Here is a 21,099-nt window from a genome sequence, read left to right on the forward strand (position 1 = left end):
TTCCTACTCCCGTGTGTACCGAATGCTAAGTTTAGCGTGTACCGGCCGGCTTCACTTCAATAGTAAATGACACTCGGATGCGGTAGTTTACCGTCCTGTAACGATTACGATTTGCGACGTTGGACTACCAGCTTGAGAACAATGAGCTTGTCATCCGATCGGTTATCTTCACAAACAAACGCGATGTCCTATTATACTGCTCCGTCGCGATAAAAATCCTCGTAGCTTGTAAAACTCGAACCCCCTCTCCCCTAATCGATGTATCGTTAAAACAATAAATATATACTTTGCGTAAACGGTGTGAAAAATTGTCGTTGACCAACGAATATCGAGCATCGAATTTCTAACTTCTATTCACGGACGGATGTATCGTGATACGAAATAATAATTTTCGACTATAATTTGAACTCCGCGTTTCGGGACGAAAATTGAAATCGTTTTTATAATCGATCGATCCATTTATTAATCCATTGATCCCCTCTTTTTCATACGCTCCTTATCCACACTTAAACGACGTTGGAGGTGTCGGAGCGATTCCGTGACAGAGGTGCGACGAGCGTCGTCGGTGAGCGAAGGGTGCTGTCGTGGCGTTTCCTGGCGGCGGCGAGGCAAAGACCTTGTACCAGGGGTGCCTCGGGGAAGGGTTAAGCGTGTCCGGTCGGGAAATAACTTTCTTACCTACTTACGCCTTCATCTCCTGAGGGCAACTAACTGCGAAACGTCTCGAAACTCTTCGCTTCCTATCGTATTGTGACGTGGAGGAAGGTGGTGTCTTCTCTCGAGGGACCGGGTTTCTTGTTTCGCGTTCGACAGACCGCGACCTCGGTAAACTTGGTAAACTCGGCGGCATCATTGTCCCGACTATCAAAATTCAGCCTCTCTGCGAAACAATTTCCTTCGATCGACGTCTCTCCCCTTTCTTTTTCCTCTTCTCGCCTTATCGTACGATTAAAATTCAATTAACGCTCGATTATTCGTTTCCGTGGCGCGGCAATCTCGCTCGGATAACCGATATTACTCGTTCGGCGTGAACAAGGTAATTACCAATGTATCGCGTTGGATTGGCGATAACGGGTCGGTTTAAAGCGTTTACACGATCGAGTACGCAATAATTTTTTTGCGCGCGGTTAAAAGGGCGTGGGTGGACAGAGTGGCAAATTCGAAATCGTGCACCTCGACCTTACATCGATAACCTAACTCTTCTCTCTCTGCACTCGGGGGATGAGAATAGGGTTCGCGCGCCAGCTCTTCTAGTCCCTCGCGGGACACGCGATCTTGCCGGTGTATCGGCCATTGTTTATTCGTGGTTGCATGCGCACTTACGTGAATGCAAACGGACATCGATGTATATATATATAAAACGAAGCGTATTTTCTAGCGTGCGACCGATATCTGACTGCACAAAGCGGGCGCGCACAATAGGGTGGAAAAGTAGCCGCGCCTAATGTTTGAGCCCCGATAACGAAACTTATTCGTAACGGCTGCCCTTTCCTTCACGCGTGCGTCGTGTCATTACGCGTTGATACACACTTGATTGAACGCGCACACTTTCTCGATTTCGAATCGGTCGCACGAAGGTAAGGTTGACGCGCGCCCACGCCACGTTTGATAACGTGGCGAATCTAGACGGAGTTGGACGACTCTCTCGGAGTCGTTAGAGCGAGCGCGAATATATCGATACGCGGTTTCACTGGACAGCGTGTCGTGTTTGTTGTTGTATCGAGGAATAAACGGGGACGGGGGATCGTGAATTATTCTGAATTATTGACGCGTTAAATATTTCAAACTCGTTCCGACGTCGTCTCGGCAATTAACGGGATCGGTTTCTCGGTTACTTAACTCGTGGTAAATAGAATTATAGTTGGTAACGCGGTTTGTCCAATTCCCTTGATACGTGTCAACGGAACTTCTATTTCCACTCTCTGGCTCGATTCTATTTCGATCCCTATTTATATTTCGAGATAGGAGCGAGATAGAAGACGCTCGTTGAAGGTTTTTCATTCACCTTTCACGGTGGCAATTTGCGAGGATGGCTGTTGCCGATGGCTCAGCCCCTCGGTAATATATTCGACGCGGTTGCTTCGACGTTGCTTGCAGGTATTTGGCGTGTACACCGACGCTTGCACGCATATTTCCCCGTAATCCCCGTGGCATTGCGTGTTTCGATAAGGCGGCCAGCCGTCCTATTTTACGCTCTCGCACCTTCTCCCCCCCTCGTCCCGAAGAGAATCTTCTTTTCCACGCGATATCTTCGCTGTTGCACTTAGCCGAAGGTGACCGCCCACGTGTACTTTGTCCACTGAGCCTCGGCATTGGCCGGATCGCGATCATACGCGTCTTCCTTTTATCCTCCTCTTATCTTCGCGCCAATCTTCCACTCCGCTCGTCTCTCGCCGACTCGATAAAATCTGTCGAATAATAAGTAGACGCGATTAACGGTAGTGGTGGGTGTTTGGTTTTAATTATGTTTATGTGTTTTCGCTCTCGCTCGAGTCGTGTTTACTAGTCGAGGGGAATACGCGTAACGAAAATAATCCGAGAGATGATTCTTTTTTTTTCTCCCTCCCCCCCAAACGCGTCTTTACGAATCGCGTAACGAATCGACGATCGTAATCGATCGGGGTTCGGAGGAGATGTACGATTATTACGGCGAAAGGCGCGGAATAGGGACGCGAACGTCGTGGACGGATTGAAATTTTGTTTGAAACACGATTCTGCCGGGGGGAGGAGGAAAAAAATGTGCGCGAAACAATGTGATTTAAGAAAGGCACGTGCGATAGCCGGATGGAATGCGCTGTGGATCAAAGGAATCGTACATTTTTAATGATGTAACGCGATCGTTCGTAATATTTTATACGGTATATAAATGAATAAAAATAATATATCACGGTGGATGGCACGGTTTTATCGCACGCGCACGCACCGCCCGGTGTATTTAATCTGCGATACGGCATTCTACATACCTACGTACCAATAATGATGAATTCCTAGCGTTACTCGCGTTTGCCCGCCCGGTATTACGTATGTAACTAGCGTATAACATTAACCTTTGATGCGTCGCGTTACAATCAATTAATTGTGCCTTTTAAAATTCTGATTATTATCGATGCGGCTCTCGAAATATTCATCTGGACGGTATCAAAATTGCGTGAGAATTTATATTTTGCAGCAGCCCCGGCCGCAACGGCAATTTTTGATAATTTACTATCGTTATTTCGCGCGCTTTATATCACCGATGGGATGCCCCGAAAGCGTTAATAATCAAACAATTAAATTCACCGGAATTGTTGGACGAATAACACGCGCGATCATCGTGGAAAAAAGCCCACGGTGGGGAAAGGAGAAAACGGGGGATAAAATATCGGTCGGATTCGTCGACGCAATGCTGCAATTTTCTCCCTCTAAACTATTCTAAAATTCGTAATTCGTAACTATATTCTACAAAATATCGCTCGTGTCGATCGATCATCGAAATGAACCGAACAAGTATTCGATATTCCGGCAGAAATTTCGTATCGCGGACCAAGTTCGACGTTGCTTCTATGCGGCTGGTTCTAATGGGAGAACGATATTGAAACATCGATTAAGCTTAAGTCGGTTAAGCTTCTCGATGGACGAGAAACAAAAAAAAAAAAAAAAAAAGAGAAATAACGAGATATTCATAGATTTTCATTTTTCTCGGCCGATCGATCGTATCTAATTCATTTTTACGACAAGTTTAACAAGTAACGGGTCGATCGCGTTTCGCGTTACGCGGTCGGGATTCCCGATTCTCAGACAGCATGAACGATATATCACCGCTATATTCACGTGGCCGCAAAAGTTTCGTCTATTTATACCACGGTGTGCAAAATTCGCACACCGGGTCGAAGCCTGGCAAATATTCGGTGTTCCGCATCGACTCATCGATCCACGCTTTATCAGTCGCCTCCTAACCGCGATATTTCCCACGACCGATCACCTGGCAACTTTCGCTGCCTCCGCTTCGTCCTTTTTCTCTCTCTCTCTCTCTCTCTCCTCCCCCCTATTTTTATCAACCGACCCACCCACCCATCCCCTATCCGACTGCGACTCCGCTCCAATTGGAGTACGAAACGTGGCCGATACCGGGAACCGGTATGATCGGAAGACAGAGCAGAAGAGGAGGAACTAAATGGCGTACGAGTACACACTTCGTCACTGCGAATGCACACCCTTCCAACCCCTAATGCCAATGACCTGCTCGCTTATAGGCACAAAGTCCTAGCTATATCTGACCGTCTGTATGTTACCTATTCTTAGCACGAGGAACTCCATATGCATAGTATATATGTACATATACGTATGTACCGTGCATACGCGCGTCTTTGGTGTGGGTCTTGCACGAGCCGCGTATACGAGAGAGAGAGCCAATAACGAGCGTATTTCGTTTGAGGTTCGAGGTTGTGTGCGTGGTATCGGTGGGGGAGGAGGGACTCGAAGATCTGTTTGTTCCGTATAAGATTCTTGTCCTTGTGAAATTATAATTAACGATATCGAAGTGGCGAGGAACAAGGATGGCGAAACGAAAGGCTGGCTAAACGTTAAATAACGGGTTGACAGTAACGATCGTTACGAGCTGTTACGAACGAGTTTTCGCGGTTCATGAAAGAAACTGGCGTGAGTTAAGGAAGCGGCAGGAAGAGAACCGTCAGGGCCATTTGATAAGCAACCGTGTTCATTATTGCACATTAGCCCAGTTATCGTCACGCCTTCCTCTGTTTAGCCTCTATTTCGCTCTTCGTTCCGCTTTGCCGACGTTTTATCTAACAGCATTCTCGTTGCGTTGATACGTAGGCAGAAAAACGAGGAACGGTTGTCTATTCGTGGAATATAGCGAACGAACGATTCGTTTTGTTTTTTTCTTCTCTCTCTCTCTCTCTCTCTCTTTCTCGAAACGTTCGACGATTCGACAAAATTATACATCGCGTGAGCTTTTTTCTTCTTCTTATTCTTCTGCTTCTTCGCTTAAATCGCGTTGAATACGCGTTTTCTTCGCGAAAACGAAATAGGAGAGAACGAAAGGTGTATCGGGAAGAATCGTGGCTCGCCCTGTGGACGATAAAGGGGTGTGCGTACAAGCAAGAACATCGCGGGACGAGATTCTTACGACGCTCAATAAGGTGTACACGTGTACCGAAAAGGGTGCGAGCGAAGGGTTGGGTGAATGCCAGGTTTAATGAAAACAATCCTAGTTTATAATCCGCGATAAGTCTCTCGGCACGAGCCGTACAACGAATTCTCTCACCTCGATCCGGCAAAAGATCCTCTCTCTCTCTTGAGAGAGAGAGAGAGAAAGAGAGAGAAGCGAATAGGCGACTTCCAGAAGGAGCGAATCGGCGCTAGGCGCGAGCTCTAGAAAGGGTTGGGAAAACGGAGGGACCGACGTGTAAGGTGAAAGATGCGAGGGAGAGAGAGGCGGTAGATACGACGACGACGACTGTCACGCGAAATGAGGTGCACGGTGGTGAAGAGACGAGACGAGGGGTAGAGAAGCGAGAGACGGTGCCCTCCCCCTTGTTCAGGGGCTATTAGCAGTTTAGCTTGTACAAAAGCCTTCTAATTGTACACGAAATTTGCTCGGTCTACCTCGTCGTCGCCACCGCTCGACAATATACTTTCTCGCTACGATGGGAGAGAAAGAGCGTGTATATACGCCTGTATATAGGTGAACGCCGTTTGAAAGGTGTAAGGAAGGCAATATCGCGTGAAAAGTGGTAATGGAGTTGGCTCGTCCCTTCCCTTTTGTCAATTCCACGGGACGAGACATCGGTGGGATTGTTGCGGGACGAAAACGCGAAAAATTCAAATTGTCGTCTCGATGTAAACGATGTAAACGACGAGATGGTGTGGATAAATTTGGATAGTTAGATAGGAAGGATTTTCTAGGAGCGGAGGAGCGGTTGTGGTGGAAAAGGAAAAGGCAGAAAAGGCTCGAGATTTAACACTTTTTACCGCGGCGACGGTCATTAGCAGAGGATCGAGAATCCGGATGGGGAATAGTGGGTGAAAGAAAAGGCGGACTCGGGATTCAGATTTTTCATTAAGGAGACGTCGACTCAGCTATCCGGTCGCCCTCTCGGATATATAAGGGGGAGGGAGAGTGTGGACGGGACCCAAGCAGGCGAGAAAGGAAGAAGGGGACGGATGGCGGAGGACGGCTGCAGACTCGCGGTATAATATGGTGGATTAATACGCGCAAAATCTGCCACCTAAAAGTTATTAATGACTGCCACGCCGGTAGCTCGCCATGCGACGCGTCAAAGATTTTATAAAGGAGGGGTTCCACCCTCCCTTTCTTCGTGCCACCCACCACCGTGACGCCGTCCATTCTTCAAGGGCGTTGAAAGAAAAGATCCCGGAAAGCCGAACTTGTCAGCTACTTTCCACCTCGTGCTCTCGCAAAACTTTATTCTTCTTCTCGCGTTTATTTTTAAATCTTCGCTCAAATTTCTTCCCTCCCTCGTGTGGTTCGTTCGATCAATCGGCGCGATATCGTTGGAAAACGTGTCGTCCTTTTTTTTTTTTTAGAAAAATTCCCAAACGGCTTGGTTCGAGCGGAAAAAACCATCCCTGGTGGAAAAGACGATCGAACGCGCGTACACGCTCAGGTCGATTGAAGAGGAGAGAAAGAGGGAGAGAGAGAGAGAGAGAGAGAGAGAGAGAGAGAGAGAGAGAGAGAGAGAGAGAGAGAGAGAGAGAGAGAGAGAGAGAGAGAGAGAGAGAGAGAGAGAAAGAGAGAGGAAAAAAGGCGAAGCACGTTACAGAAACGATACCGAACGAGGAGTCGCAGCGGCGAAGTAGGATTTGCGAAGGGGTTGCCGAAGGGGTCGAAACAGGGGGTGCAGATTTGAACAAGAGCTCGGTTGCTATGCAAATTGGAAAGATAATAATCGATTGTCGGAGGATGGTTGCGTTGATGGGCTCGCGGATGAGCACAGCACACCTCCCCACCTGGAAAACACGCTGATCCTCCCCCCTCACACCCCTCTTTTCGCTACCCCTTCCGCCCTCGCGTATCGCCCATCCCGATCTCCCTCAAGGGAAATTATATAGTCTGCCCTCGACGTGCCCCCGGTCCCATAGACCGTCAAATACCTTACCTGTCCCGTCTGCATTCATTCCCTTCCGTGTCTCGTTCCCTATATCGTGGATCTGAGTGGTGGACGCTACGAATTTCGAGGACACCTTCATATCGAAACTCGTAACCGGCCGAGGAATCGAGCTCATCACCGCCCAAACGAGCCTGCTCCATTTTTCATTCTCTACGTGTTTTTCCATCATCGTCCACATCGAGCCGATAATATCCCGGCTAATATTATTGCTCGAAGAAACGCCTCGAGGATAATTTTCACGGGTTTTTACGGGTCTCGGGGATAGAGATTGGTCCGAGGGTTGTTTTCCATCGGCACGAAGGAAATTTATTCTCTTCTCACCGCGATGACTAATGGTGTTTGTATATTTTTAAATTCATCGGCGTAATGAACGGGCCTGTAATCGAATCAAGGGAGAAGGGTGCAAGGAGGAGGAGGAGGAGGTTAGGTCGAGAAGGAGAGCGTCTGCTAATTGAAGAAAAGCCCAGGCGCGCATCAATCATCGGAGTGAAAGATCGCGTCGAAACGGTATGACCGACCCTTCTCTCTCTCTCTCTCTCTCTCTCTCTCTCTCTGTTCTCTCCGAGGCATGGAAGAAATCGCGCGTTACCGTTGACCCGATTTCGCGTTTCCTTCATCCCCTCCGCTCCGCGTATACGAAAATAAGAAAAACAAAAGCGGGGCGCGATGTTCAATTTTAACGAAGCTTCGACCGCTTTGCAAAGCTATAAATTGCTGCTTGGAAGCGGAGACGAGAAGGAGGCGAGTTCACGGTGTAAAAAAACGCGAGAGGAGGAAAAGAGGAAGGAAGGGGCGATGACAGAGGTCGGCGTTAAGTAGTTAATTCTCGCCACGATTGCGCCACTCTCTCAGGGAATCGGAATAAAAATCCTTAACGAAACATCTCGGGGCATAAATTAGGCTCGAGGCGGGTACGAAGCGTGAACGAAGAAGAAGAGGAGCGCGGCGCTTGTAAAAGCGGATGCCAAACGAGCGACGAAGGTCAGGAAAAGGGAACACGCGCGCGTTCGAACAAACGAAAGCGAAAAGGGGGACATCGAAGGGATGGGAAGGAGGGAGAGAGGGAAAGAGAGAGGAGTAGAGGAGGGAAAGAATGGGTAGGTAGGGAGTGGAGGAAAAAGTGGAGGGTGAGGAAGAATGAGTGTTTCGTGTTTGCGCATATTCCTCGCAATATTCTCTGTTTATCTCTATTGCCCCTTGTTTATCCAGTGTCCGTCCGTCCGTCCTTCTATTTTCGTTTTTCCTTTTTCCTCGAGCCCAGGTCTTTACACGGAGCAGGCGGTCGGTCGGTCGTAGCCCGTCCTTCTCCTCCACGTCACCAGGTACGACCGTCCACCTATTTGTCCGTCTCCCTTTCCTGCTCGCGCCACCTTCCATATATATATATATATTCCAACCGGTGTTTACGTTCGAGATAAAGCGAGGAACAAACAGCAGGCATAGGGCTCTCATGGCCACCACGTACGACGCTACGTCGTAACGTCGTCTAATTTCACCGTTGAGAAATCGAACCTTCCTTCTTCTTTCGTCGTTCTCTTATTCACCACCCATCCTTTTCTTCCTTCGTGCCATCCATCATCTCGGAGAATGTCTAATTATTTGGCGGATAAAAAATTGCAAAACTCGAATTTCTCTATCGATTTTCTCCTTCTCCTCTTTTTCCTCCTCCTCCTCCTCCTCCCCTTTCGAACGAGGGTTTATTTTAATCGTTCGCCCATCAACCCTCAAGGGGTTAAAATTTCTTTCTCTCGCGCGATACATCGGACGGGAGAATCATTTATCGCGTACGACGATATCGAAATCGAAACGAACGATGAAATATCGGATGTGTGGAACGGCGCGGTTCTCGACTTTCACCCGGTAATCGGAAGTGCGCTCGGTGCAATAATCACGGATCGAAGAGATCCGTCGTTAACGATCAGCGACGTATTTTTGATTCGTTCCGGGGGCGCGATTTACGGACGGTGCGCGGACCGTTTGCCTCGTGGGTGTAATGGAAAAACAGTGGGATTGTATGCACGGCTGCGAATCAGTATATATTATACTGGAACAAATATTTTGTACGCGGAACGACGGTGCCCGATGTGTAATTTCGACGCATCTCTACCTGTGTCACGTGATCCGCCTTGTTATTCTCTCTATATACGTTCTCTCGGATCGGGAGACGAGGGAGACGGACGGATGGACGGGTGGCGGGCGGTGGGGGAGGAGGAGAAAAAGGCAAAGAGGAGAAGGATGGTGGAACGAGGGAACGAGAGAAGAAGGGTCTTTGGATACGAGGAAATCTAAAAAGAGAGAAAAGGAAGAGGGCCTGGTACAACGCGGCGCACGGTTACAACGATTGTTTCTCTCCGCCTGGGGAGGCGGACGCGATACGATAAAATCGATCCTCCCGATCGGGCTATCGATCTCGTAAACAACCAGTGCCTCTCGTAGGTCGTATCGCGAAGAAAAGCCGCCAATGAAGCCCCGCAGCATGTTGATCCAATGCATTTACAATAACGACGTTGTTTATCTGTCGGACGACAAACGACTGGTTGTTCTACCCTCGTCGCCACCCCCTATCCTCGCGTTACCCCTTCATCCCTGTATTTCTGCCTTGTGCCCACTCTCTCCCTCTCTCTCTCTCTCTCCTCTCTCTCTCTCTCCCTCTCCTCTCTCTCTCTCTCTCTCTCTCTATACTTGTGTCTACTATCGCCCCCTTTGCCCCCCCCCTCCCCCCTCCCCCTTTGCACTGTGTTCCTCCTTCGCCGTATCAACGTCGACCTCCTCCACTTTACCCCATTCATCTCCGTCTCTATCGCTACTCTCCGTCCGTTCCATGTATATACAATCGTCGTTATATATTAAACACGGAGCAACGTATAGCGGGGCATCGACGGGCCAGCCAAGTGTACACGATGCACACGATGTCGGCCTCGTGGCGTCTAGATAGCGGTTTTGTTTATGCGATAGCTCCGTGTACGCGTACACGATTTCGACTTCGACTTGGACTTGGACAAAAAATGCGAAAAAGTGCGAGACGAGACGAGACGAGACGAGACGAGACGAAATGGCCGATTCGATTCTTCGCGATTGTTCGCGAAATTGGAGAGAAAGTGGGAGAAAAGCGGGGGAGCTCCGTTCTAATTTCTTCCGGCGGGGATTTTTTTTTTTTTCTCTTTCTTTCTTTCCTTTTCTTTTCTTTTCTTGAAAGCTTGGCGGGAAAAAATCTTGGCGGGGTGTGACATGGAGGAAAACTGGAAACAGGGGGTGTGCGGCGGTCGCTTTCTCGGCGCAATAGGGGGAGTCGCAGGGGATCAGGGAAATGCAGAAGGTTACTAAGAGCTAGGGAACTTGTAGCCAACACATAGAAGTTTTGCAAACACACACGGACGCGCGTCCATAGACATTCCACACTGGCAAGCTCTCTCATACTCTGGGGCAAGTATCGTCTGGCTAATGTAAAAAACATGGGTGCACACAACGTGTTGTGTGTTGCTTACATTGCGACTCTCCTTATTCCCGTAGGGTTAAAACGTAGGGTGGAGGGGGAAGGGGGGTCGCGGGCTGTAGGAGGCTGGCGAGGCAGGGGGAGAGGGAGGGAGGTTGTATGATACCACGGGGTTAGCATTGTTTTGTGCGACGACCACTCAGACTCCTCGTCAAAAGAGCTGCTAATGTCGGTGCGCGTCTACTCGGTCACGTCAATAACGCATGAGGCCAAATTGAAAAATTATCACACCAAAGCGAGGACCGTTGTTTAGAAAGAGGGATCTTCCTTCCAAAGATCGTCGCTGGTTACACGCCAGATAGCCAGACAGCCAACCTAATTTCACCCGAATATGGGTGGGTGCTAACTCGATCGGTTTCTTTCCTCCTCCTCCTCTTCGCCTCTACCCTTCATCCTCGGGATCGATTTATCTTAAAGGGGAAGGAACGGTACGGAAAATCAACAATCGTCGCGTTTCGAAATTTTCTTCAGTTTCTAATTATAAAAAAAAGAAAAAGTAGTAATCGTAAAGTTGATCGAGATATCGTTTTATCGCACAGCTCATCGCAGCAAAGCGATCACTTGCACGGAATGGGATCCGTGTTCGACCGACGAAACGGTTCGAAAACAACGACTGTGTGTATATATATACACACACGTATACGCGCGTGGTGGTAGTCGGGGAACGATGCGTCGGAGAAAAGCTACTTTACGAGGGTGGCAGGTCTGATCGTTGGGTTCTCCACCCGGTTTCTTGCCGGCGAATAATTAGAGCCGATAAGTCACAGCGCAACACCCTGTACCGCTGGGGATGGGGCATGCCGGTGAGACGAGAGAGGAGGGGGGAGGGAGCCGGATTTGGGGTGGTTCTGGGCAAAGTTGAAAGTTAGAATCGCAAGCGGGGAGGGGGGTTGGAAATCGCGTGCCGATGCCCCATTACACGGACAGACTTAGCTTCACCCATAGTCGCGGTTCCTACTTTCGACTTGGAAGGGTGAAAACCGGCCTCCACCACCACCACCCTTCTCTCCACTCCTCTCTGCTTGTGCCACCTTTTACACCAACGGCCCCGCTATCCTTCCACTCGTCCAATATGGCATTGCCACGGACGCTCCCCGTTACTATTTAGGGTAATTTCGCTTTCCGATAACGATTACGTAAGCCTAGGGTTTCGTCGTGTCGATCGATTCGATCCGTCAACCGATTCGTTTCTCTAATCGTTCTCTAATTCAACGAGAGGAGGTTCGATCGGTGGGCGAATAAAAGCGAGGGCAAACACGGTTAACCGAGCTGTGGTTACCACGGTTCTTCCAAGGAGGACTTCTTTGTTTTAGGCCGGCCTCACTTTAATTGGACGGCTTTGTTGGACGGCCGGTCGGAGTTGTGTTGGTATAATTTAAAAGAATGGCGTGCGGTTTGTTGGTCAGATATTGAAACCGTTGTCGCATAAAACCAGTCGGTTTCGCGCTGGCTATTTGTTGTCACATCTAAAGTTATTACCGTGTCTCTTTCGCTTCGTATTATTTATGAGACAATATAGATGGTATATACGTAGAGCGTATATTCTCGGGATGTAAAAATAGAAAAACTACGAACGCAATAATTGTAGTGTAGGGGCTAACTTTGCTAAGCGTTCCTTTTGATTTACTATCGGACAAAGGTCAGAGATATTTCCAAGTCAGTTGCGCGATAGGATATTTAAAGTCTTTTAATTGCGCATAATTTTGACGAAAAAAATTAAGGACGGTAATATTAACCATTTGCCATTTCTTACCGGATAAAATATTTTACCGAGAATTTTTTTAACCTGGGGAAGAGAACCTGTTGATCGCCTATTAAAAAATACGATGGTGACAACCGTTCGATTCGATGTCCAACTGCGTTTTTTCTCTTTCTTTTTTTTTTTTTTCTTTTTTCTTCTTTTTTGGCCGTCGTTTCATCCATCGTGTATTTTGTCACCAAACATTCCCGATGTTAATACGACACCGGTCCGATTACGTGGATTAGAAATAGATATCGACATTTTACGTCGATACAGTGTCACTAACCCTGTAGTCCACTTCCGGAGAATTTTCCGACAGTATTCAAATGATCTTTTAACTTGTCGTTTTAATAATATTCATAACATGCCGGCGCAACGATTTCTATTTCATCGAATAACAATAGAACGTTAGAGACTGTGTCGCATAAATTGTGACACAGCGTATTCGAGACACTGGCATATACTATAACCGTTCCTTCTATCGATATACACGGCCGTGTACTGAAAATACAAACGCATCAAAAATTTAAACGTCATTTGTGGATAATCGATAATTCGTCCGTGATAACCTCACCGTTGAAAACCTTCGCTCGAATCCGCCGTTTTCGCTGTGTGTGAACATCGAACGAGTGGAAAATTCGTCCTCGTTAAAGAAAAGAGAAGAAAAGAAGAAGAAGAAGAAGAAGAAGAAGAAGAAGAAAAAAAGAAGACCTCGAAACCGCGTTATTGTTATCACGCGATGGTGGACAAAGGTGGACAGCGACGCGCGTTATCGTGCAACGCTTCCAAGATTTTTGCCAGGGACGCGTGACCATCTCTCCGTGTTCTATCTGCCAAGCCGGACACAATGGGACACCTAGTGAAAGGAATTTTTTTACCGCCACTATTTTTAACTTTTTGGCGCGATGAACGCGCGAGGAGAAAGGCTCGAAGCGTTTGACCACCACGCACCGGACACGGATGAGTTATTTTGATATCAGGACTTCATACCCCATTAGGTCCGGTTGACGATTATTTTGGAAGCAGGACAGGACAATACTCTACCTTGACAATACTCGGACCGGTGGTTGGACTCCCAATCTTTTTCTCCCTCCTTCTCTTTTTTTTTTTTCCCCTCCGTCATCATTCCGGATTCGCATTTTTCTCTTCCCTCCGCTCTCCTGTTTTTTTTTTCCTTCCTTCCTTCTTTTCTCCTTTAGCTCGCTCTCTCTCGCAACGTTTCTTTCCCTTCCCGTTTCATCGGAGGAAACCGATCACGTCGTTATCACTTGGCCGGTCGAAGTTTCAAGAGTGGTCATCTCCTTCCTTCCTTTCTTCCACGACAGGAAGCATATTTCCATAAACGTTCCCTCCTCGGAGCGGGGACATAACGTAACGCGGAAAACTCACGCGGTGTCTGGGGTGGTGGTCAACAAGGGGTGGCAGTTTTCCGCGACGAGAAGGGTGTTGAGGCGGATTGAACTAACAAGGTCCCTGAGGGCAGTTTACGCCCGATATCCCGGTAAACTCTAAACTGTCGAGAAACGATCGTTCAGCGGAATACTTTGTCTCGATCCTGCTTTTTTTTTTTTTTTTTTTTTTCTTTAACAAAATTGCACGATAAACACGTCTACCTTCTGAAACGTTCTCTTCTATTTAAAGAAAAAAAAAAAAAAAAAAATTAGAAACACGTATCCGATAAAATCTCCTCTCTGTCTCTCGTTGATTTCTCGTCAACGATTCAACACCGACCAACGACGAATCACGTCACATTACGTCTTCTTCATCTTGGACTTGAAATAACTCGAGCTTTGAGTTCACCGATTCTTGTTCACGGATTGTTGGGGTGAACGTTTTGGCAAGGGTCCGCGGAAGTACCTTGACTTTGATCAACTTGCCCCGAAGTCCTTCACTCGGGCTCGACAGTTCTTACGATAGCTGGTTTAGGGTATTGTTTGGAGCGCCGATGAGAAATGGCAGGCATAGATCCTTGTGCCGCATCTCAAGTAGGCACGTCCCGTGCTACCTACCGGTGGCCATTTGTTAAAGTCCACTTTCGCCGCCACCTGTCTCCTATCGGTTAGGGAAACGGCTCATAACACCGTCGTCCGCTGCGCAGTTTACGATCGTTGTTTTTTGCCGGACGGGGGCGTCTTGAAGACCGTCTTGCGGATAAAATGTCGATGTCGTTAAGTCCAATAGCTGCCACCACGATGATAGCCCCCGTGATCTCTCCCCGCCCCGTGATTTCTATATTTAAAGCTGGCCGCATGTGTGTACACGCGATTGTTTATTATTCCTCGTTTCGTCGCGTAACGCTACGTCCGACTCGCTATTCGCTCGACTTTATCATTGCGAACGTATGCTTTCGTATCTCTCAAAGCTCCAAAAGGAAATCGTATCGCGATCGTACGTCTTTCTCTACGCGATTTGAAGAAATCTAATCGAGGAGGGGCGGAGCGGGGGGAGGGGGGAGGAGGAGAGGTATAATTCGTTTCGTCGATAATCGTTAAGGAATAATTGTTGAAGAATCGTATCCGTTTTTGCGGTCAAATTTGCGGAATGATTAACGAAAAACTGAAAAGGGGAATGCGATGCGTGGAGGAGGGAAAATAAAATGTGTGGACAAGCTGTGGAGGCTCGCGGCCGGTGTCGCTTGTCAATTTTTGCCCAGCCCGCTGATCCCGGTGAGTATCGGCCGTGAAACCATATCGGAATATCGTTTATGCGTCTCTCTAAATCACGCACTTCGTATTGGCGCTTGTTGAACTCGGTTGCATTCCTATCGCGCTATGCAACGTAACGCGAATTTGCCGGCATTCGTGATATAATCACAAATTAATTACTAGGGCTTTATTGAAATTCGCGTTGGGTTTTTGAAAATTTTGGAAAATTACCGAAGATCGATTCGAAATTGGAATTCTGCGATGCGGCCGTTTATGAGCGCGCGTGTACGGGGCAAGGCAATACGATACATATTTAATATTCCAGCTGGGATAATTTATTACAAGTCACGAAGACAAACAAGCGTTTTGCTATTATTATTATTATTATTATTATGTTTCGATAAATCGATAAAAGTAGTCGATCGTTCGAAATACGCGTCGTCAATATGTACGCGTGGTAGTCGGTGTCAAGTGATAATTATAAAATGATATTTCGTTTTAATCGATACCGTTATATCACACCCTTTACGATTGTATGATAAGTTAATTGGTCGGAGGCACGATATAACGTATCGTTGTTACACCGCGGGTTGTCTCCGTTTATATTGATATGCAACATATATCTCGGGCTTATAGGGTTATTAAGGACTTCATCCGTGTCTCATGGCAGGATTACTACGTTATTATCCTTGGGTAAGTGGCAGGTTGGTCGGTCGGCTGGTTAGTTGGTCCCTCGTAAGGAAGGCCAAACATCGCCTCCTCCTTTTACTCGGTCCCTTGAGCCAGCGGCGAAACTAGTAAGACATTCTCCTCCCTCGAAAATCGCCCGGTGGAATGGGACCCAGTTGTGAATTTGACCCTCGTAATTAATTTATAACCGGCGTTCTTGTTGCGATTCTAAGCGGGGTAAGCGGAGAGCGGCGATGGACCTGACCTCGTACGGTACAGTTCCACTCGAGTTTTAGCCAATTAACGATACCGCTCGAAAACAAACTTATCCCTGCTTTCACGCGTAATCAATCCCTCTCGTTTCCACGCTCCACTCCCTCCACTCTTCAATTTTATCAATCTTTCCACTCGTCCGTTAAAACTATTCGTTAAATATCTTCGTCAAAAATCTTTCGTGATTGGAATCTCTTTTTCTCGACAGAAATTTCACGAGAAATCTTTACTTCCAACGATACTTTGATCGTTGGACTCGAGAGAGAGAGAGAGAGAGAGAGAGAGAGAGAGAGGAAGGTACGTACGCGAAAGCAAGGATTCCACGAGATTCCTCCAATGCCTTGAACTTCCATACACGAGTACACACGGTGCACACACAGTATTCTCTCGCCACTTATTACGAACCTAACGCAAATTCGACACGAGGATGAAGGAACGTTGTTGGAAGGTGGTCGAAGGGGAAGTGGTGGGGAAAGCGGTAGGACGTTGGAATCCATAGATCGCGGGGCTAACAATCAGCCGTAAATTATGGTCTCAATATCCATTGTGTACCCTTCTTGCTCTCGAACGAGTCTAACCCCAGAGTCTAAGGCCAAGACTACTCACCCCCTCCCTTTGGAAGGCACAACGGTGGAAGCACAGCGAGAGGGTCGGTTGGCTCTCTCACGGCCCAACTGAACCAAGAGATATGTATATTAATGGGGCAATCTTACATAGTTTTGTTTACCTTGCCATTCTCTTAGTACGTATACAATTACTATCCCTAGCCCCTACGGTATGCTTAGTGCAGGGGTTGAACTGCCTCCTCCTTGCTCTCTCTCTCTCTCTCTCTCTCCCTCTCTCTCTCTCTCTCTCTCTCTCTCTCTCTCTCTCCCTCTCTCTCTCTCTCTCTCTCTCTCTCTCTCTCTCTCTCTCTCTCTCTTCCCGTGTGCCTCGACTCCTCGCCTATCCGCCAAACTATCGGATATTGTGTAACCTCGCCCCGATTAATCGACGCCGAGCAATAGACGCATCGCGTCGATTCGTACACGTATCGCGTTTTATCGAAGGATAAAAAAAGAAAGAAGGGAAAGGATATCCCATCCAATCGACGATCCGTGAACGATGCGTAAACCGAAAGGGTGATTTGCCGAGGAAAGATGCGTGTAAAAACATGTACAGGACAATATTGACGGAAGGAGGGGTTCTCGATAAAAGCGGGTCTTCCGTTCTTGAAGGGTTTAAACGGAAGCGGGTCGATGGAAATCCCATTCTACGCGGCACACGGGGCTTTCAGCAAAGAAAATATTGTCCACGATGCGAGCGATAGCGAAGCGGAACTTTTTCACCTTCCTCCTCTTCCTCCTCCTCCTCCTCCTCCTCTCTTTTTTAATTCCGTACGTGGCCGAGCACGAGCAGCTTTGTGCCGGGAATGTACATTTCTCTCGGTGAACAAGCTCATTTGTGTAATCCCCGAAGCTTCGACAACAAACTGTCTGCGGCATTGGAGCGACGCTGAGAGCGTGTGTATATATATAGGAAGGGGGTGTGAGCGCGACATTAACGTACTTTGTAGTTCAACTCTCTGTGGCAGTTACCACCATCGCCACCCATCTCTTTCTGACTTTCTCTCTTTTTCGTCTCCTGACCTCGTCGTCTCTTCTCCTCGCTCACACTTTCCTCTCCTCTCCTCTCCTCTCTCTCTCTCTCTCTCTCTCTCTCTTTCCGCGACTTCATCGTCCTGGATGAAATTGCAATTGTAATAGCAATTATCTTATTTCTACTATTGCTTCTTTGTACTTCGATTCGCGACATACGGTGTTGGCGGTGATGCGAATCAGAGAGAGGAGCAGCAACGTTGAAACCGTTGGTGGAAAACCGTGGTGGGAAGAACGGGGTGGAAAGATCGCGAATGGAATTAAACGTTGGCGGGATGGTCGTGACGCAATTTAAGTCGTGTGGCCGTTTACTGGGGCGGAATGACGAGTCTTTTAGCTGAATATTGCCAGCGTGGTGAGTTACAACCGGCTTTCTCTCTCTCTCCCCGGTATTGTTGCATTTTTCATTCGCCAATTATTAGCCGGAACACACCGGCTCCTCTTGGAAAGGACTCGAAAAATTGACTGCGCACGGAACGCTACGCTTTTTTTCCCTACCTACGTTTCCACACTGTAGACAAACGATAAACTTTATTTCAATCTTCGTGCAAAATTGAAGGGAAACGAAAAGTTCCAACCGACCTTTCTCCCGTGCACAAATGTATATCCAGTGGCAGCGCTTTTTTAATCATTGACCCCTTTGGTTGACGAGACCGGAAAGTAGCACGGGTTGGAAACGGGTTGGGATCGAATTGCAGGAAGAGCGAGGAACGAAGGCTTTCTAATTTCGAGAAGGCGAGCTAATCTCGCAAATTCGAAGAGTTATCCGCATTGCGACGCTTGTGTAAAGGATAGCGAAGATAGATCGGCGGTTAGTTTACGAAATGCATTCGCGGGAACAGGCGCTGCTGCATTTCGTTTTTCGAGGGAGGAAGGAAGGAAGGAAGGAAGGAAGGAAGGGAAATAATAACGAAGATGTAGATCGACGAAATCGTAGGAAACGTGGATGATACGTAACGACTCACGTTACACGTACTCTACCAGCGTAGCGTAGGCGCCCCCCCTCCCCCTCTCCTCCTCCTCGAAGTGAATTTCGAAGTTCGAAGTAATCAATATTATAGCTCGTGAAGATACACGACGCGAGAGAATGTGGGCAAACGGTGTACACACGTGCATTGTAACACGGTAATAGGGGAAGGAGGAGGTTGAGGGTGTAAGAAGGGTGTAACAGGGTGGAGAAAGGAGGGTGGGGGCCCGTGGATAGGAGGAGTGAGGGGAGACGAAGGGGTGCCGGAGTTAGAGGTGGAGAAGAAGGGGTTGAAGGGGGCCGCGAGGTTCATACAGCGAGGGCTCCAGCCCGCGGGGGTGAACTGGGGGAAGGAAAGGGGTGGACAGCCGGACAAACAAAACCCTTGCTGCTTCATTTCTGCCCGTCTGGCCAGACACCGACCCTTTATATACGCGCGCGCTTCCGTCCTGCGCTCGGCTCGTTCATTCCCTTCCTCCTCGACCAGCTCCCCCTCCCTCTTCCCTCCCTCCCCCGGAATCCCTCCTCAATGCTTCGTCGAGTTGTACTTTCAGTACGTTACTTTTCGAGTTCGTTAATTAACGGCACCGTCGCCTCATTGGCGGGCTCGCGTCCAGTCGAAGGATATGGTCGGAATGGGTTTCGACGAGTCAAGCCACCCTAAAAGCTCGATGGCCACATTGTCCTTGGCTTGACGGGAGATTCAAGTTTCGATGACGGGAGACGATAGGTGGTTCGGCGATGAATCTTTGAATAATCATTTATCAGCGAGAAGCCATAAATCGTGGCCGACGACTTGTTATTATTATTATTATTTATTCGGACGAACGAATTAACTTTTTCTTTCTTTTTTCTTTTCTTTTTTTTCTTTTTTTTTTTTTACGTTTCATCCTTTATTTTTAACATACAGGTGTGTTTTCTTGCTTCAGGTCAGTGGTGTATACTTCCCAGGCTTCTGAGACAAAGTGACATGGCTTGTTAATGTGAGTTAAACGATTATTTTTGTACGTGACGTGCAATTTTTTTTTTCCTTTTTTTTTTCTTTCTTCGTTTTCTTTCTTTTCTTCTCTTTTCTTTTTTTTTTTCTTTTTCCTTTTCTTTTTCTCGTCGGACGCGTCAAATTTTGTATAATTCTTTTTTCCTTTTATCGATAACTTACATCGGTTCTCGCGATATTATTTTTGGACAAGTTCCAAAACAAAGTAACGTAAGTTGGACAGAGACGGAGAGAGAGGGTTGAACGAGCTCGTCGTGGGGTCTGGCGCACGCTTTACTCCCCGTCGTTTTAGGGGATGAACGATGCGAGACATCGATAATCGCATTTGTTGTACGACCACCGATACGAAACTTTCGGAATTTCGTCCAGTTAAGAAGCAAGGGAAGTTTATGACTTAGAAAATATTTTATATTATTCCAGTATTCCTTTACCTCTTCCTCCCTCTCCTTCCTAACGTCCCTTTCCCTAAACGTCTGAATTTCTTTCTCTCTCTTCTCTCTCTCTCTCTCTCTCTCTCTCTCTCTCTCTCTCTCTCTCTCTCTCTCTCTCTCTTCCATTCATCCACGTCAAAATTTATCGTCCGATCTTTCGTCCGACCAATTTTTCGCGATTAAAGCTCGAGAAACAATCTCGAGAAATCTGTGCTAATTCCGGGCTGCGTTTCAACCGTTACGCGTTAATTGCGAAAAGCGAGAGTGTGGAAAACGCGGAAAACACGCGAATAACAGCGTGGTTTATTTCAAACTCTGGTGTTGCAAACTCTTCTCTTTTCCTCTTTTTTTTTTTTCTTTTTTTTTTCTTTTTTCCTTTTTGCTTCTCACTAGAGAAGAACACTCGGCGCCAAAGTGGGAGCTAATAACATAAATGAGGAATACAGCACGTTGCCTCTTTTTGTTCCCACCCCACCGCGCGCGTTTGCTTTCTTCCGTTCGTTTTTTCGCCGGGCCAGCCGCTCTACGTATAAAGTGGCGAATATGGGGTGTGAAATGCATGTCGGTTTCACGGGGTTGCCGGGCGTGTAATAGTGGGGGACAGGAACGCGGTGGAGGGCGCGCGTGGCAGAGAGGTCGGGTTCTGGAACGGGCTCGAGTTGCAGGAGTCAACTTGGCGCTCATTGGCTACTTGCCGGCGACCGCCACTCGCGAAACATTAGTATTCTCTGCTAATTAAAATGTAACTGAAATTGTAATGGTCTGCGTGTGGCGACGATACGCCGGGAAAACCGACGGGGGGGGATGGCGGACGAGGGAGACAGAGAGGGAGGGAGAGAGAATCAGAGAGGAGAGGCCGGTGGCGGAGCGTTACACCGTGCACCAAGGTAACGGACGATGTGTGCTTTTTCATGCTCGGCTTGGGGACTGAATAGAGGAAAACGTCAGAACGTTCCGCGAAAAAAAAAAAAAAGAAAAAAGAAAGAAAAAAAGACCGCATCACACCGCGATTGTTCCTATTACTTTTGTCCCGGTGTATTATGATTATCGTCGGTGATATCGTCGCCGCGGCAGAAAGAGGGACGAAATCTAACGTGAAACGTAGGGAAAAAT

At 47.7% G+C, this 21,099-nt stretch overlaps 1 protein-coding gene across 19 annotated transcripts in view; it reads left to right on the forward strand.

The window, feature by feature from the left end:
• The window catches only part of FoxP (forkhead box transcription factor P), a 201,724-nt gene that overhangs the window by 36,302 nt on the left and 144,323 nt on the right, over positions 1-21,099 (forward strand). For 4 of the 19 annotated variants that reach the window (XM_086914490.1, XM_086914492.1, XM_086914489.1 and 1 more), the window contains exon 2: positions 19,488-19,541. The exons of the other annotated variants lie outside the window; for them this stretch is intronic. The gene's annotated coding sequence lies outside the window, so the exon portion shown is untranslated. The remainder of the gene's footprint in view (positions 1-19,487; positions 19,542-21,099) is intronic. 19 annotated transcript variants of the gene reach the window in all.

The sequence above is a fragment of the Apis florea genome, unplaced genomic scaffold (genome assembly GCF_048593485.1).
Source record: "Apis florea isolate Af1SG1 unplaced genomic scaffold, ASM4859348v1 contig_3587_pilon, whole genome shotgun sequence".
NCBI classification, from domain to species: domain Eukaryota; kingdom Metazoa; phylum Arthropoda; class Insecta; order Hymenoptera; family Apidae; genus Apis; species Apis florea.